This window comes from Gekko japonicus, unplaced genomic scaffold, assembly GCF_001447785.1.
Source record: "Gekko japonicus isolate JY-2015 unplaced genomic scaffold, Gekko_japonicus_V1.1 scaffold774, whole genome shotgun sequence".
Lineage (NCBI taxonomy): Eukaryota > Metazoa > Chordata > Lepidosauria > Squamata > Gekkonidae > Gekko > Gekko japonicus.
In genome coordinates this window covers 447,221-459,393 of record NW_015163625.1, presented here as the reverse complement: position 1 = coordinate 459,393, position 12,173 = coordinate 447,221, and positions in this window count along the sequence as shown.

Below are 12,173 nucleotides of genomic sequence, written 5' to 3'. Positions count from 1 at the left end.
TTGGATTACTTTCCACACCCCAGGGTCAGCAAAGTTGTTAATTAAGTATCATATTCCTGCAACTTTATTGCTATGACAACCAAGATTTTCACTGACTGTTGTTTTTCAATGAGAAGTTATCTGTGACTCATCAGTATAAATGCACAAGATAAGTTACTAAAAGATATCTGAGGGAAAGAATTCTAGTATTTAAACCCTTTCCATTCTAGAACCATTTTCTTTTGTATATGTAATCTAGGCTGGTTCCATATAGAAAGGGTTCCCCACATTGCTGTCATCACCACTGTAAATGCAAAAGCATGTGTATGGAAATGAAGCTTTTACATATGGGAGTTTCCCACTCATTCTCATATGCCTTTTTCTGACTTTTCCTTTCCACATGTGCCCCAAAGGGAATCTACATTGGCTCCCAAGGGTGTGATCATCATTGTTGTGGCATATCACCAACCTTTTTTGTGTGTGTGTTCTTTTTTCATACCTGTATTACAATGCTATAACAGTTCTATTAATATTTAGGATAGATAAGGGGTAATATAACATTACAGTGCACTGTCAATATGCAAACAGTATTCCTCTCACCATCTTGCAGCTTCCCCATTCCAGAAAATTGGGATATGCACACCTTTCCCCTGTAATCTCCTCAGTGAAAGGTGCCGAAGATTTATTTTTTTAATGAAAACTAGGAATTCAGAGCAACTAAAATTTGAAAATGAAATAGATAAGTTATGGTAGATTGTTATAGCAATATATCATAATGCAACTACCTTTTTAAAAAAAGCAATCTGGTGGCATGGCAAGAAAAAATGTTAGGGAAATGGCACCTTCAACCCCCAGGAGACCCAGGGTGTGGAAAGTTCCCAAAACATCATCCTGTGATGCTGTGGTGTCCCTTCTGGCTCTTTAACTGGAAGTGATATCACCAGATCATAGGATGCTCTGGGATTCCCCTGAAACACTATAATAAACCATAGAGTTTTTGGAAAGTCCTAGAGTGTCCTCCAATGGTGTTGTCAACACTTCCAGTTACACAGCTGTAAGTGACATCACGGCATTGTTGAATGCCATTTTGCCCCCTCCATTTCCAGCTTGCCACCCTATGAGTGCTGGTGGAGACCCAGGCACTGGGCAGGAGGTTGTCTACCAAACTGGGCAACCTGGTCACCTGCAAAAGGTTGCTGAGGGGAAATTACACTGTTGTGTATAGTTTCTTTGTAGCAGATGTACAAAGTTATTTCCAAAATAATCCAAATAAAGCAAGTTTTAAGAAGAACATACTGGATATGGGCAAAAAACTGCCCCAGTTTGAAAACCAAAGTAAAGGAAAAACTGTGTGGGAACAGCCATAGTCGATATTGGGTGGCTTTTTTGTTTGTTTTTCTGAACTTCCAAGCAGGACAGCTAAGGGACAGTCTTGCCAACAGCAACTCAGATTAGACCTATTTCTGGACAATACCATTTCAGATTGTGAGTAGCTGCATGATTGAATTCTCTGCCATGAAACAAACAAGTATTTCTATAAGTAAACTTAATGCCAGGAAGAAAAATTCTGGCATTCTTCTAGATGGACTTGTTTCTTTTGTGCAAGCAACTGTTTCATGGGACAGCATTCAAACATTTAGTCCTCTATCAGCAGTCTGATATTGTACAACCAAGCAATTGATGTTGTGTGGGGGTGTTTTGTCTGCAGCCCATCTTTCCTATCTTACAAAAAACAATGAATCCAAGTAGACCAAATCAACTTCCCCCCCTCAAAAAAATAGACATACAATGGTCTGCTTCAGATTAAAATGTGGTGTTAGACATTTTCTGTGCCATTTTCATCCCTGAAAGGGCCCCATGGAATAGTTATTTGCCCACTGGTACAAGCATGTTTCTCAGTGAGATAAATAGCAGCTCCTCCCATTCTTTGTGCCATGGTTTTGATCTGATTGTGGCCCTGCACACCATTAAAAAAAACGGGGACACTGAATGCTTTATTTCAGAACTTGTAATTTCATGTCTAATCTGTTATAAAGCTCTTTCTTCTCTTCCAGTTCTAGAAGTGGATAATTCTTTGCACTCAGATGATCTTATCAAAAGGTCTTTGGCTCTTTGAAGCAAAGTCTTACTCAGAGTTCATTGATAGGTTTTGGCATGAACCACATTTTTGCGCTTCAGTTTTTGGTTCATGGGCAAACCATAAACCAAACCATGGTTTGCAAACTGAACTGGTTTATATTGGTTTGTGACCCCCTGCTTTCTGCTCCCCACCATTTTTTCCAAGGAGCAGAAAGCAAAGGTTTCCCTGCAAAAAGCAGTTAAGAGCAGAAAGTAGGGGTTTAAATGGTTCTGAGCCATTTAACCCCCTGCTTTCTATTCCCCTCAAAAAACAGCAGAGCAATGGGGAGCATAATCCCTGCATTCTGCTCTTCATGAACCACTATGAACTGCCACAGCCTGCATTAAAACTTGTGGAAATTCATGGTGGCTCTTCATGTTTATGAAAATTGCTTTGTGAATCACTAACCAGCCAAATTCAGCATGAACTTTCATTCATGAGCTGGGTCATGCCCATCCCTAGTCATTTAATGGTCATGTTAAAAAACACAATGAATGTTGCCTAGTAAAGCGTTTCAAAGCACAAGTGTTGTGCATTGTGGGAAGTGCCTGCAAAATGGCTTTGGGACCACAAATGACTCCTTGAGATCCTACTTTCATATTGTATGTTGTAGAAAAGGGTGGATGGAAATAAATTATTTAGCTTTAAGAGACTAGGATAGGAAGAAGACTGTTTTCTGCAATTTAAAAATATATTAATTACATTCTGAGGATACCTGTAATTTGAGAATCATAGTTCTTTCAATGGATTATATGATTAAGGGAGATTGGGGCCAGATTTCATTTATATCAGAGTTTTCTTATCCTATTCTAAAAGTACAAAAGGACTTTAAAATTGTGTGAATATGTTTTGCATTTTTATTTACTGGAATAGTTAATATCTCTCCTCCGAGCCCCAGCAACTCCCTCTGGCTCAGTTGGGTGTTGTCTATCTCTGTGTGGATGAGCAGCTAGGTGCTTGGGTGAGGTACAACAGCAGTCTGAGATCTTTGCAACAGAAAATATCTAAATTACTAACAAATACTCTTTACAGACTAATAGCACAGAGCATGGAATATAAACAGTTAAAGCAGAATGCAGCACAAGTGACACAGAGATTACAGAGTTACCATGGCAGTTTGGTGTAGTGGTTAAGTGTGCAGACTCTAATCTGGAAGAACTGGGTTTGATTCCCCACTCCTCCACATGCAGCTGCTGGTGTGACCTTGGGCAAAGCCATAGTTCTGACAAGAGCTATCCTTGGGGAATTCCACATTACCCAGTTTCACCCGGTTTCAAGCCGGTAATGATCCATTTTGAAGTGAACCGGTATAGGGCTGCCATTTCACACATGGCTTTCCCCTTCCAGTAAAGAGCTGGATCTGATGTGGTTTGCCATTTCAGACTGCACCGCTTTTTCTCGCTTTTCCCCGCCGTTTTTCGCCCGTGCGGGCGATCTCCGGCTTTTCTTTTAACGTTTGCTTTAGAGCGCTATAGCACTATAGCAGTATAACAAAACACTCCATGAATTCCAATGGGATTGATATAATGCTATTCCATTATAGCGTTATGCTATAAAGCAAATGTTAAAAAAAAAAAGCCAGAGATCGCCCGTGCGGGCGAAAAACGGCAGGAAAAAGCGCATCGGAACCGGGAGAGGAAACTGAGGTGTACTTGGAAGTGGTTGACAGGTAAAATGCTTCAGCCCCATTTCCTAAACGGGACAGAAGTGATTGTGTATGAAATGACAAATATATTCCGAAAGGGAACCAGTTCTCAAACGGTTCTGTCTGAAATGACAGACCAGAAACCGTTTGGGAACCATTCCTCTTCCAAAATATATCGCCGTGTGAAATTCCTCCTTGAAAGGGCAGTTCTCGGAAGAGTTCTCTCAGCCCCACTTACCTCACAAGGTGTCTGTTGTGGGGAGGGGAAGGGAAAGGAGTTTGTAAACTGCTCTGAGACTCCGAGTGAAGAGCAGGGTAAAAATCCAATCTCTCCTCCTCTGAGGAATAGACCCAAGCCAGCAGGAACAATAAGCAAAAGAATGGTCTCAACAGGTTTCCCCCTGATCCTTCCTGTTCTTCTGGATTTGATGCATTTACATTGAATGAAAGGTTAACTCAGGCTCCGATCACACACAGAAGTTGCGGCAGGATACTCACAGATGCCGGGTGGATTTAACGGGTGCGATCACACAAGCACATCTGGCCAGCATCGCACACCCATTGGCAAGCCATCGCATCCCACCGAAGATACGGAGTTAACAGCTACTGCTGAAACTCCACTGTTATATGCTTGCGACAGACCACAGACGGACGTCCTCCATCTGATCGCTCCAGCGCCGCATGAAGCACACCGGAAATGTGCCCCAACAAACTGCTACACCCGATTCCCTGCTGTCGCATCTGATCGTGTTTGGCTGGGTCACAAGTGCTGTGCAGCGAAAAGCCACGTCTCCCTCCTGCATTCTCTGGCCAGTGTGAACGGGACCTCAGTCAGCTTGTTCCTCCCCAGCTAAGTGGGATACTGTGTGACCAGTTCTGTACTGGGGACTGAGTTACTCTCTTTTTCACCAAGGTACCTTTGACCAGGGGTCATTTCCTGCAGGAGCGCACTGTAAAGAGCCCAGGGGGCGGGCACATACAACAAGCCCCACCCCCTGCTCCCAGCAGCCCTCAGTCAGACCAAGAAGCAGCCAGGTAAGCTGCAGAGCCCCCTCTGGCCCCCTGGTCCAAAACAGTCCAGTGGCACCGTTAAGACCAAGTTTTATTCAGGTACAAGCTCTCCCTCCTCTGTGAGGACAGATCTGCATGCCCTCCCCCAATAGCTAGCAACCCAAAACAGTCCAGTGGAGCCTGAGCGGTGGGCGTTGCCTTTTGACACACTTCCGGTGATGTCAGGGGGTGTGGCACATGCAAATAAGTTATGCTAATGAGTTATGCTAATGAGCTCCTGCACCTCTTTTTCTACGAAATGACCCCTGCCTTTGACCAATCATGCCATGTCACGCACTTCTGTTTTTTTGGGAGCTTCAGGCCAGGATATTAAAAATAATATGTCTTGCCTCTTCCTGACAGTGTGGCAAACAGTCCCCCATTCTTCCCTTTATCAAACACCATAAATGGGGGTGCTTCCTTTCCTGAGGTAACATGAGGATTTTATTGCCTGGTTCCCATATGAAGGTGTGTGATTCCTCTGAGGCTGACAACCCCTCTGTAAAACAGTCTGGAGTGTTATTAAGAGTATCCCACATTCCCCTGCTGTAGCAAGGCATACCTAATGCAATGTCACCCTACATCTGACAATGAGGTAAGCTCTCCTTGCCCAGAAAAGGACCCAACCCCAGTTGCATAGTGTTCTAGTGTAAGTTAAGGAACGCTCCATTACTGCATGTAAACTGTTTGAAAACCAAACTTGACTTTTTCACATTTTCTTTGGAGCTGAACACATATTATTACAATAATGATTTGTTTGGAATCTGAAAGTAGCTGCATTAGGGTCTTATGTCTGTGCTATGGCAGCATTCAAGCTAGTAGCCAGCAGGGTAGCCCTTCTTGGTGTGCATTCTCACAGTTTCCTGGGCTTGCTGGGCTAACGTATGTCTAGGGTCATCCAGGGCAGGTCATGCATCTTTTAAAACCAGCTACTGGAGAACGTACATGCTGCTTTCACTGCTGTGCAGTCAATTGCATTAATCATAATAGAACTAACTTCAGTGGGAAGGAATCAGCCTGAGAAGCAGCAGTTGGCTGAAAGACTGCAGTTCAGGTCCCGTAAGTGTATGGCTGTGCCATTTCTGAATCTGAAGTGGGGGGGGGACATGAGTGTTTGATACAGTTTCCCATCCCATGGCTGACAACCTGAAAGCCCTATATTGTGTTAGAACTACTGAATTGTAACCATAAACTTTATATGCTCAAATGCCCTTCTTCTCAATTTCCTTCTACTTTCCCCCTTCTTTAAAAATCATGTTTCCATTCCTGGCTCTTTCATTACATCTGGCTGCTCTGAAAGGTGTGCTTATTCATGGAGTAAATAACTTCTCCCATAACCACATCAATCTTATCTGTGGCGCTACATCCTTCACTTGCCTGGAAACCAACAGAACGTCAATCAACAGATTGAAGTTCTAGCCTTCAGGTGTTTATGTACTAGGTGTTATATTTGAAACACTCCTTGACAGATTTTATTTTTTTAGTCACAACATTTTGTTTTCATCCCTTCAACACATCCCCCTTCTCATAAGTAAAACTTATCACATATAATTCTGAGACGAGTATCATCTGTTTACTCCAGGAAGTAATGTACCATGTTATAAACTGCTGTTAAGGTTGTACCTGTAAAGGGTTCCAAATGTTACCTTCCACTGCAGAATAAATAGATCATGGAGTCTGCAACTTTATTGTCTCCAGCAATAAATGAAATGGCAGTGTAAATGAAATCCTGCTTGTGAGAGCTGCCTTTTTTCTGTGCCTGTGATGGTCACTAAGCAGGTCAATTAATTCAGGTGCCCATTCACAGAAACTGAAATTATTCAGTAAACCTTGTCACAGCAGGTATGCAAAATTTTCAGCTCCTGTCCGCAGTACAATGAGACAATCCAGCCTGCATAGGAATGGGGGGGGGGAGAGAGAGAGAAGCCATGTTGAGTAGGTTAATTATGTGACCAAGCCTGAGAAGAGATTTTCTCTTACTAACACTAGCCAGGATCATGAAAAGAAAGTGAACTGAAAAGAATGCTGTTTGGTGAAATATTTTTTCATATGCGAAAGTTTGGCATCAAATCACAAAGAACTTTCAATTCATCTCTAGACATTGTCTAAAATTCTGTTGATAGGTAATATCTTTTGAGATGTGCTTTTGCCTCTGGAATCCTTGCACATCTCACCTTTTGGACTGGCTTGCATGCTACAAAATCCTCTATATGGAGCAACTTTGTGCACATTGTCAGGTAAAGGAAATGATGAAAAAGATACATACCCCAATCTACAAACAAGCAGAGAGGCACAGGAATTATTAAAAACAGAAGTTACAAGACCCAGTTTCTGAGAACATAGGTATGTTGCATGGTATCGAAGAACACAGACCCAGTCAACAGAGTAGTTCTCCAACAGAGTGGGTGTTAGCCTCACACAGTTGTTCCTGAATTAGCAAAATAGGGTGAATTTGAATAGTGTATATAAATAAGGGACTTTCACTCTTTGTAGTAAGCAAAATACCCCAATTCCATACTGACTAAAATTAAAATGTATGTATCCATTTTCAAAATTATGTTCTACCTTTGAAATTAAACTGTCTCTATGGCAGTATAGAACAGGTAAAAACAATGCAGTATCTTTCCACTGGTGTATGTAATCTCTGGACAGATAGCAGCTGAACAAAGTTCTTTCTGCCAGGAAGGAAAGATGCAAACTCTCTGTGGCTGCTCTTTCTCACCCAGCATTTTGCTTCCAAACGGTATTCCACTTTGTTATTTGATAATAACACACGTTTAGCAAAATGAATGGTGCCCAAAAGTTGTATGTATGTGGAATTGTCTAAGGGGAAAGAAAAAGAAAGGGAGAAAACATTGACCTCTGTGATCAGCTGCAGCTCCCAGCCGGCAATGCCAGCTGCCCTGGCATTGCATTGACAGCAACATAAATTAATAAGTAAATAAATAAATATGTAAAGAAACATTAAGTACTCATTGCATAGATGATAAAATGAGGAGAGAAAAAACTTCAGCTGATTTTTTAAAAAAAAATTAATAGAATATATATTTTGCCTTTCGGACCTTACAAGGGCCTGCAAGGCAGCTAACAATTTGAAACATTCATCATAAAATCACATCTTTAAGCCATTAGAATCACCCCCCCCAACATACAGCACTAAAACAAACTAAAAAGCAGAGTTAAAATATGTAAAAAGACATAACAACAGCAATTAAAACATCCACCAGGAAGGAGGGATCAGTGAGGGAATCCAGAACAAAACAAAAAAGTCTACACCCTCTGGCAGAAGATGGCAACAGAAGGGGACAGATGAATCTCCCTGGGAATAGAATTCCAGAGGTTTGGTGCCATGATGGAGAAGACCCTCTCCTGGTTTGCCACCTTCCTAATCTCAGAAGGCAGGGGCACCTGAAGCAGGGCCTCTGAAGACCACCTTAGTGGTCCAGTGGGTTCACAAGGGAGTAGGCAGTCCTTCAGGTATGCTGTTCCCAAACCATATAGGGTGGGCCCATAGCTAATGTGGGGCATTTGGGGGCCCTGCACCTTACGTGCCCCACAATTGCCATGCCCGAAACCTTATTTTTGAGGAATCATAGAATCATAGAGTTGGAAGGGACCTCCAGGTTCATCTAGTCCAACCCCCTGCACAATGCAGGAAATTCACAAATACCCCCCCCCCAAGCCCCCAGTGACAACTCTTCCATGCCCAGAAGATGACAAAAAACCTCCAGGATCTCCAGCCAAATTGGCTTGGAGAAAAATTGCTTCCTGGCCCCAAAGTGGTGATCAGCATTTTCCTTGACATGTAAGAAGGGCCAAAAGAACTAAGCACTGATGCAACCCTTCCTGCCCTCCCTCTCATGATCTGCCTAAGTTCACACAATCAGCATTGCTGACAGATGGCCATCTAGCTTCTGTTTGAAAACCTCCAGCAGGAAGCGGAGAGACCCCCACTTCCTGCTGCTAGCAGCAGTCAGGGTGAGAGCACAACGGTTTGCCCTCAGGCTTCCCTCTCCCACTGTGGAATTGGGGGGGGGGCATCATAGGACCCAGGAAAAGGCAGCTCAGTGGGCATTTAATAGCATGTTTCCCAAAGGCTCATGGGAATTCTTTTGAAATACTCACCATAACCTAGGTGGTATACAGCAGGACTGGCCTAGCAGAAAGGGGGATTGTTGGAGATGTATTGAAGGTACCACTCTTGAGTGCCCTTCTAAGCTTTCTTGTCCTGTGGAAGGGAACTCAAAAGACATTTAAATACCCTCTGAAGGCATTGAAATGTCCTCTGAGCTGTTTTTTCCTAGGAACTGACACACTTGTTGCCCTGTCACTTGAAAGAATGGACTAGAAAAGGCTTGGAGCCTCCCCCTTTAAAGACAGGCTTTCAGATTAATTTAATTAACTATAATTTAACTGCCCCTTAAAAATTTAAGTGCCCCCCCAAACAAACAAAAAACCTGGCTACGGGCCTGATATAGGGCTTCATAGGCCAAAATTAGCACCTTGAATTGTGCCTGAAAATAAATTGGGAGGCAGTGTAAATGGGCCAAGCCTGGAATGATGTGGTCCCTATCGTCTGCTACAGTCAACATCCTGGCTGCAGGATTCTGTGCCGATTGATGTTTCTGAACACTTCTCAAGGGCAGCCCCACATAGAGTGCATTGTAGTAATCTAATCTAGATGTAACCAAGGCATGCACCATAGTGGCCAGATCTTTTCTGACCAGGAAAGGCCACAGCTGACTGACCAGTCAAACCTGGTAAAAAAAGCAGTCTTGGCCACAGCTGCCACCTGTTTATTCTGCAGTAGGCCTGGATCCGGGAGCACCCCCAGACTCTGAACCTGTTTCTTTAGTAGGAGTACAACCCCACCCAGAACAGGTGACACCTTAAATCCCAGGTCAGAACTTCTGCCCACCAGTAGCACTCCTATCTTGTCAGGATTAAGAAGAAGAAGAGTTGGTTTTATACCCCGCTTGTCTCTACTCTAAGGAGTCTCAAAGCAGCTTACAATTGCCTTCCCTTCCTCTCCCTGCAGCAAGCACCTTAGTTTGTTTCCATTCTAAAACTGTCTCCAGACACTGGTTCAGAGTTTATACAGCCTCTAAGTCCAATATTTAAGAGTAAGGATGCTGGTTTAAGTGGACTGAAGTCTGTACACAAGGTTGAAGGTATGCTGACAGACATAAAGACAGATTTACAAAAGGGAAACAGTACCTCAGGGGGGGAAAGACCTCTGAGGTTGAAAAAAATAAGAGCAAGAGATAAAGTATGGCTCACTTTATATTACAAACATCACAAAGACAGTCTAATGTGAGAGAAATAAATCTAAACTTGGGCAGTATTTTAAGCCAGTAATTTTTCATTTATACAATACAGAACTCAGTGCATCAAATGAAATCAAACAGTCCCTTTTATAGAAAACACTTTTCATGTTTCACCACTGAATTCCCTGAGCAATTCTGTTGCAGGAATGAAAGCCAGCCTACAGCTCCCAGAATGCAGCTGGGATTGGATAAGAAGAACCCTGCTGAATTAGACCAATAGTTCAGCAGCCTATTTGACATAGTGGCCAACCAGTTGCCCTGGAGTGTCAATTAACGAGGCATGGAGGCTAAGGCTTTCTCCTGTTATTGGCTCCTGGCACTGGTGTCATTCATTTCATTTATTCCCTCTGTATAAAGAAGGTCCCTTTACTCACGGACTAGTAGACAGACCTCTCCTTCATGAATCTAGCTTACTCCATCTTCAGGCTATTTATGCTTGTGGCCAGGGTTGCCAACCTTCAGGTGGCACCTGGGGATCTCCTGCTATTACAGTTGATCTCCAGATGACCAAGATTAACTCTCCTGGAGAAAATGGCTACTTTGGAAGGTAGATTCTATGGCAGTATATCCTACTGAGGCCTCTCCTCTCCCCTGCCCTCCCCAAACCCCACCCTCCCCAGGCTCCACTGTCCAAATCTCCTGGTATTTCCCAACCCAGAGCTGGCAACCCTACTTGTGGCCATCACTGCATCCACTAGCACAGAATTCCACAAATTAATTACTGATTGATCAGAGAAGTATTTCCTTTTGTATGTCTCTAACAATTAGACTCACCTCAAGTATTGTTTTCTTTCTTAGTTCCGCAGTAATCTTAAGTGCTGTGGTATACCTTTTCCCTTCAGAGTCAGTTTGGTGTAGTGGTTAGGGGTGTGGACTCTGATCTGGGAGTCCTCGTCATGCAGCTGCAGACATGGCCTTGGTTCAGTCACAAGTTGTCTCAGACTGTTCTCTCAAGAGCAGTCCTCAAAAGAGTTCTCTCAGCCCAATCTCTTCTTCTTCTACTATGCAAGTGTGCGATAGAGTGTACAGCTGTGTTGTAGTGAATAAATATCTTTCTTTTTAAGAAACTCAGTTTGTATTCAAGGACCCTCACCTGTGTGTCTAGCCATTTCTTCAATGCATGTGCTACAATCTCCAAGCTATGCTGGGTTGGAGAGCAAACAGCTGAAGGGGGGGGCTAGGAGTATCCACACTCCTTTCATACACACAAAGCCCATCTAGGGACCTATGACGCTGGTAAATGAGGTAAGGGTTGATCTGCTTTGGTGGCAGCAACCCAAAATAATAGGTGGGAAGGAGGAAAGAAGAAATGGGGAGCACCTTCACACATGCGCACCTCTGCCTATTAATCTGTCCATAGCAAAAGAAAAGAGCAAGAGTCCAGTAGCACCTTAAATACTAACAAAAATTAGTGGCAAGGTATGAGCTTTCATGAGTCACTGCTCAGTTCTTCAGATATGGCTAGAATGTGAGTCCATCATAATGGTTACTGCCGCGCCAGTATTACACAAATGGCATACTAGCACTTTATGTTGTGTTTTATATTTATATTTATACTTGCTATGTTTTATAAGCTGCCCCGAGTCTGCTTCAACAGGGAGAGTGGGGTATAAATCAAATAAATAAATATCTTGGTAACTGGAGTGGCAATAGCAGGGAAGTGACAGTAGCAGGCATGGTTGGATTAGGTGTGATATGCAGAGAGGTAGTAGACATGAAGAAATCAGTCCAAGAGCTTCCTTTTCAGTTGCAATATAGCAGTCTCTCTTTCTAATCTCCCTTTGAAATTTCTTTGTAAGAGAACTGCTGCTCTTAGGTCAGCAACTGAATGTCCTCGGAGGTTAAAATGTTCCCTCACTGTTTTGTTTTGTTTTGTTTTTAATGTTGTGGTTTCTGATGTCAGACTTACGTCCATTTATTTTTTGTTGTAGAGACTGGCCTGTTTGTCCAATGTAGAGGGTGGAAAGGCATTGCTTTCCCTCTTTTAATTTCTCTCCCTCTCTTCCACCCATTTCTCATTCATTTCTGTCTCCCTTCATCTATTTTTCCACCC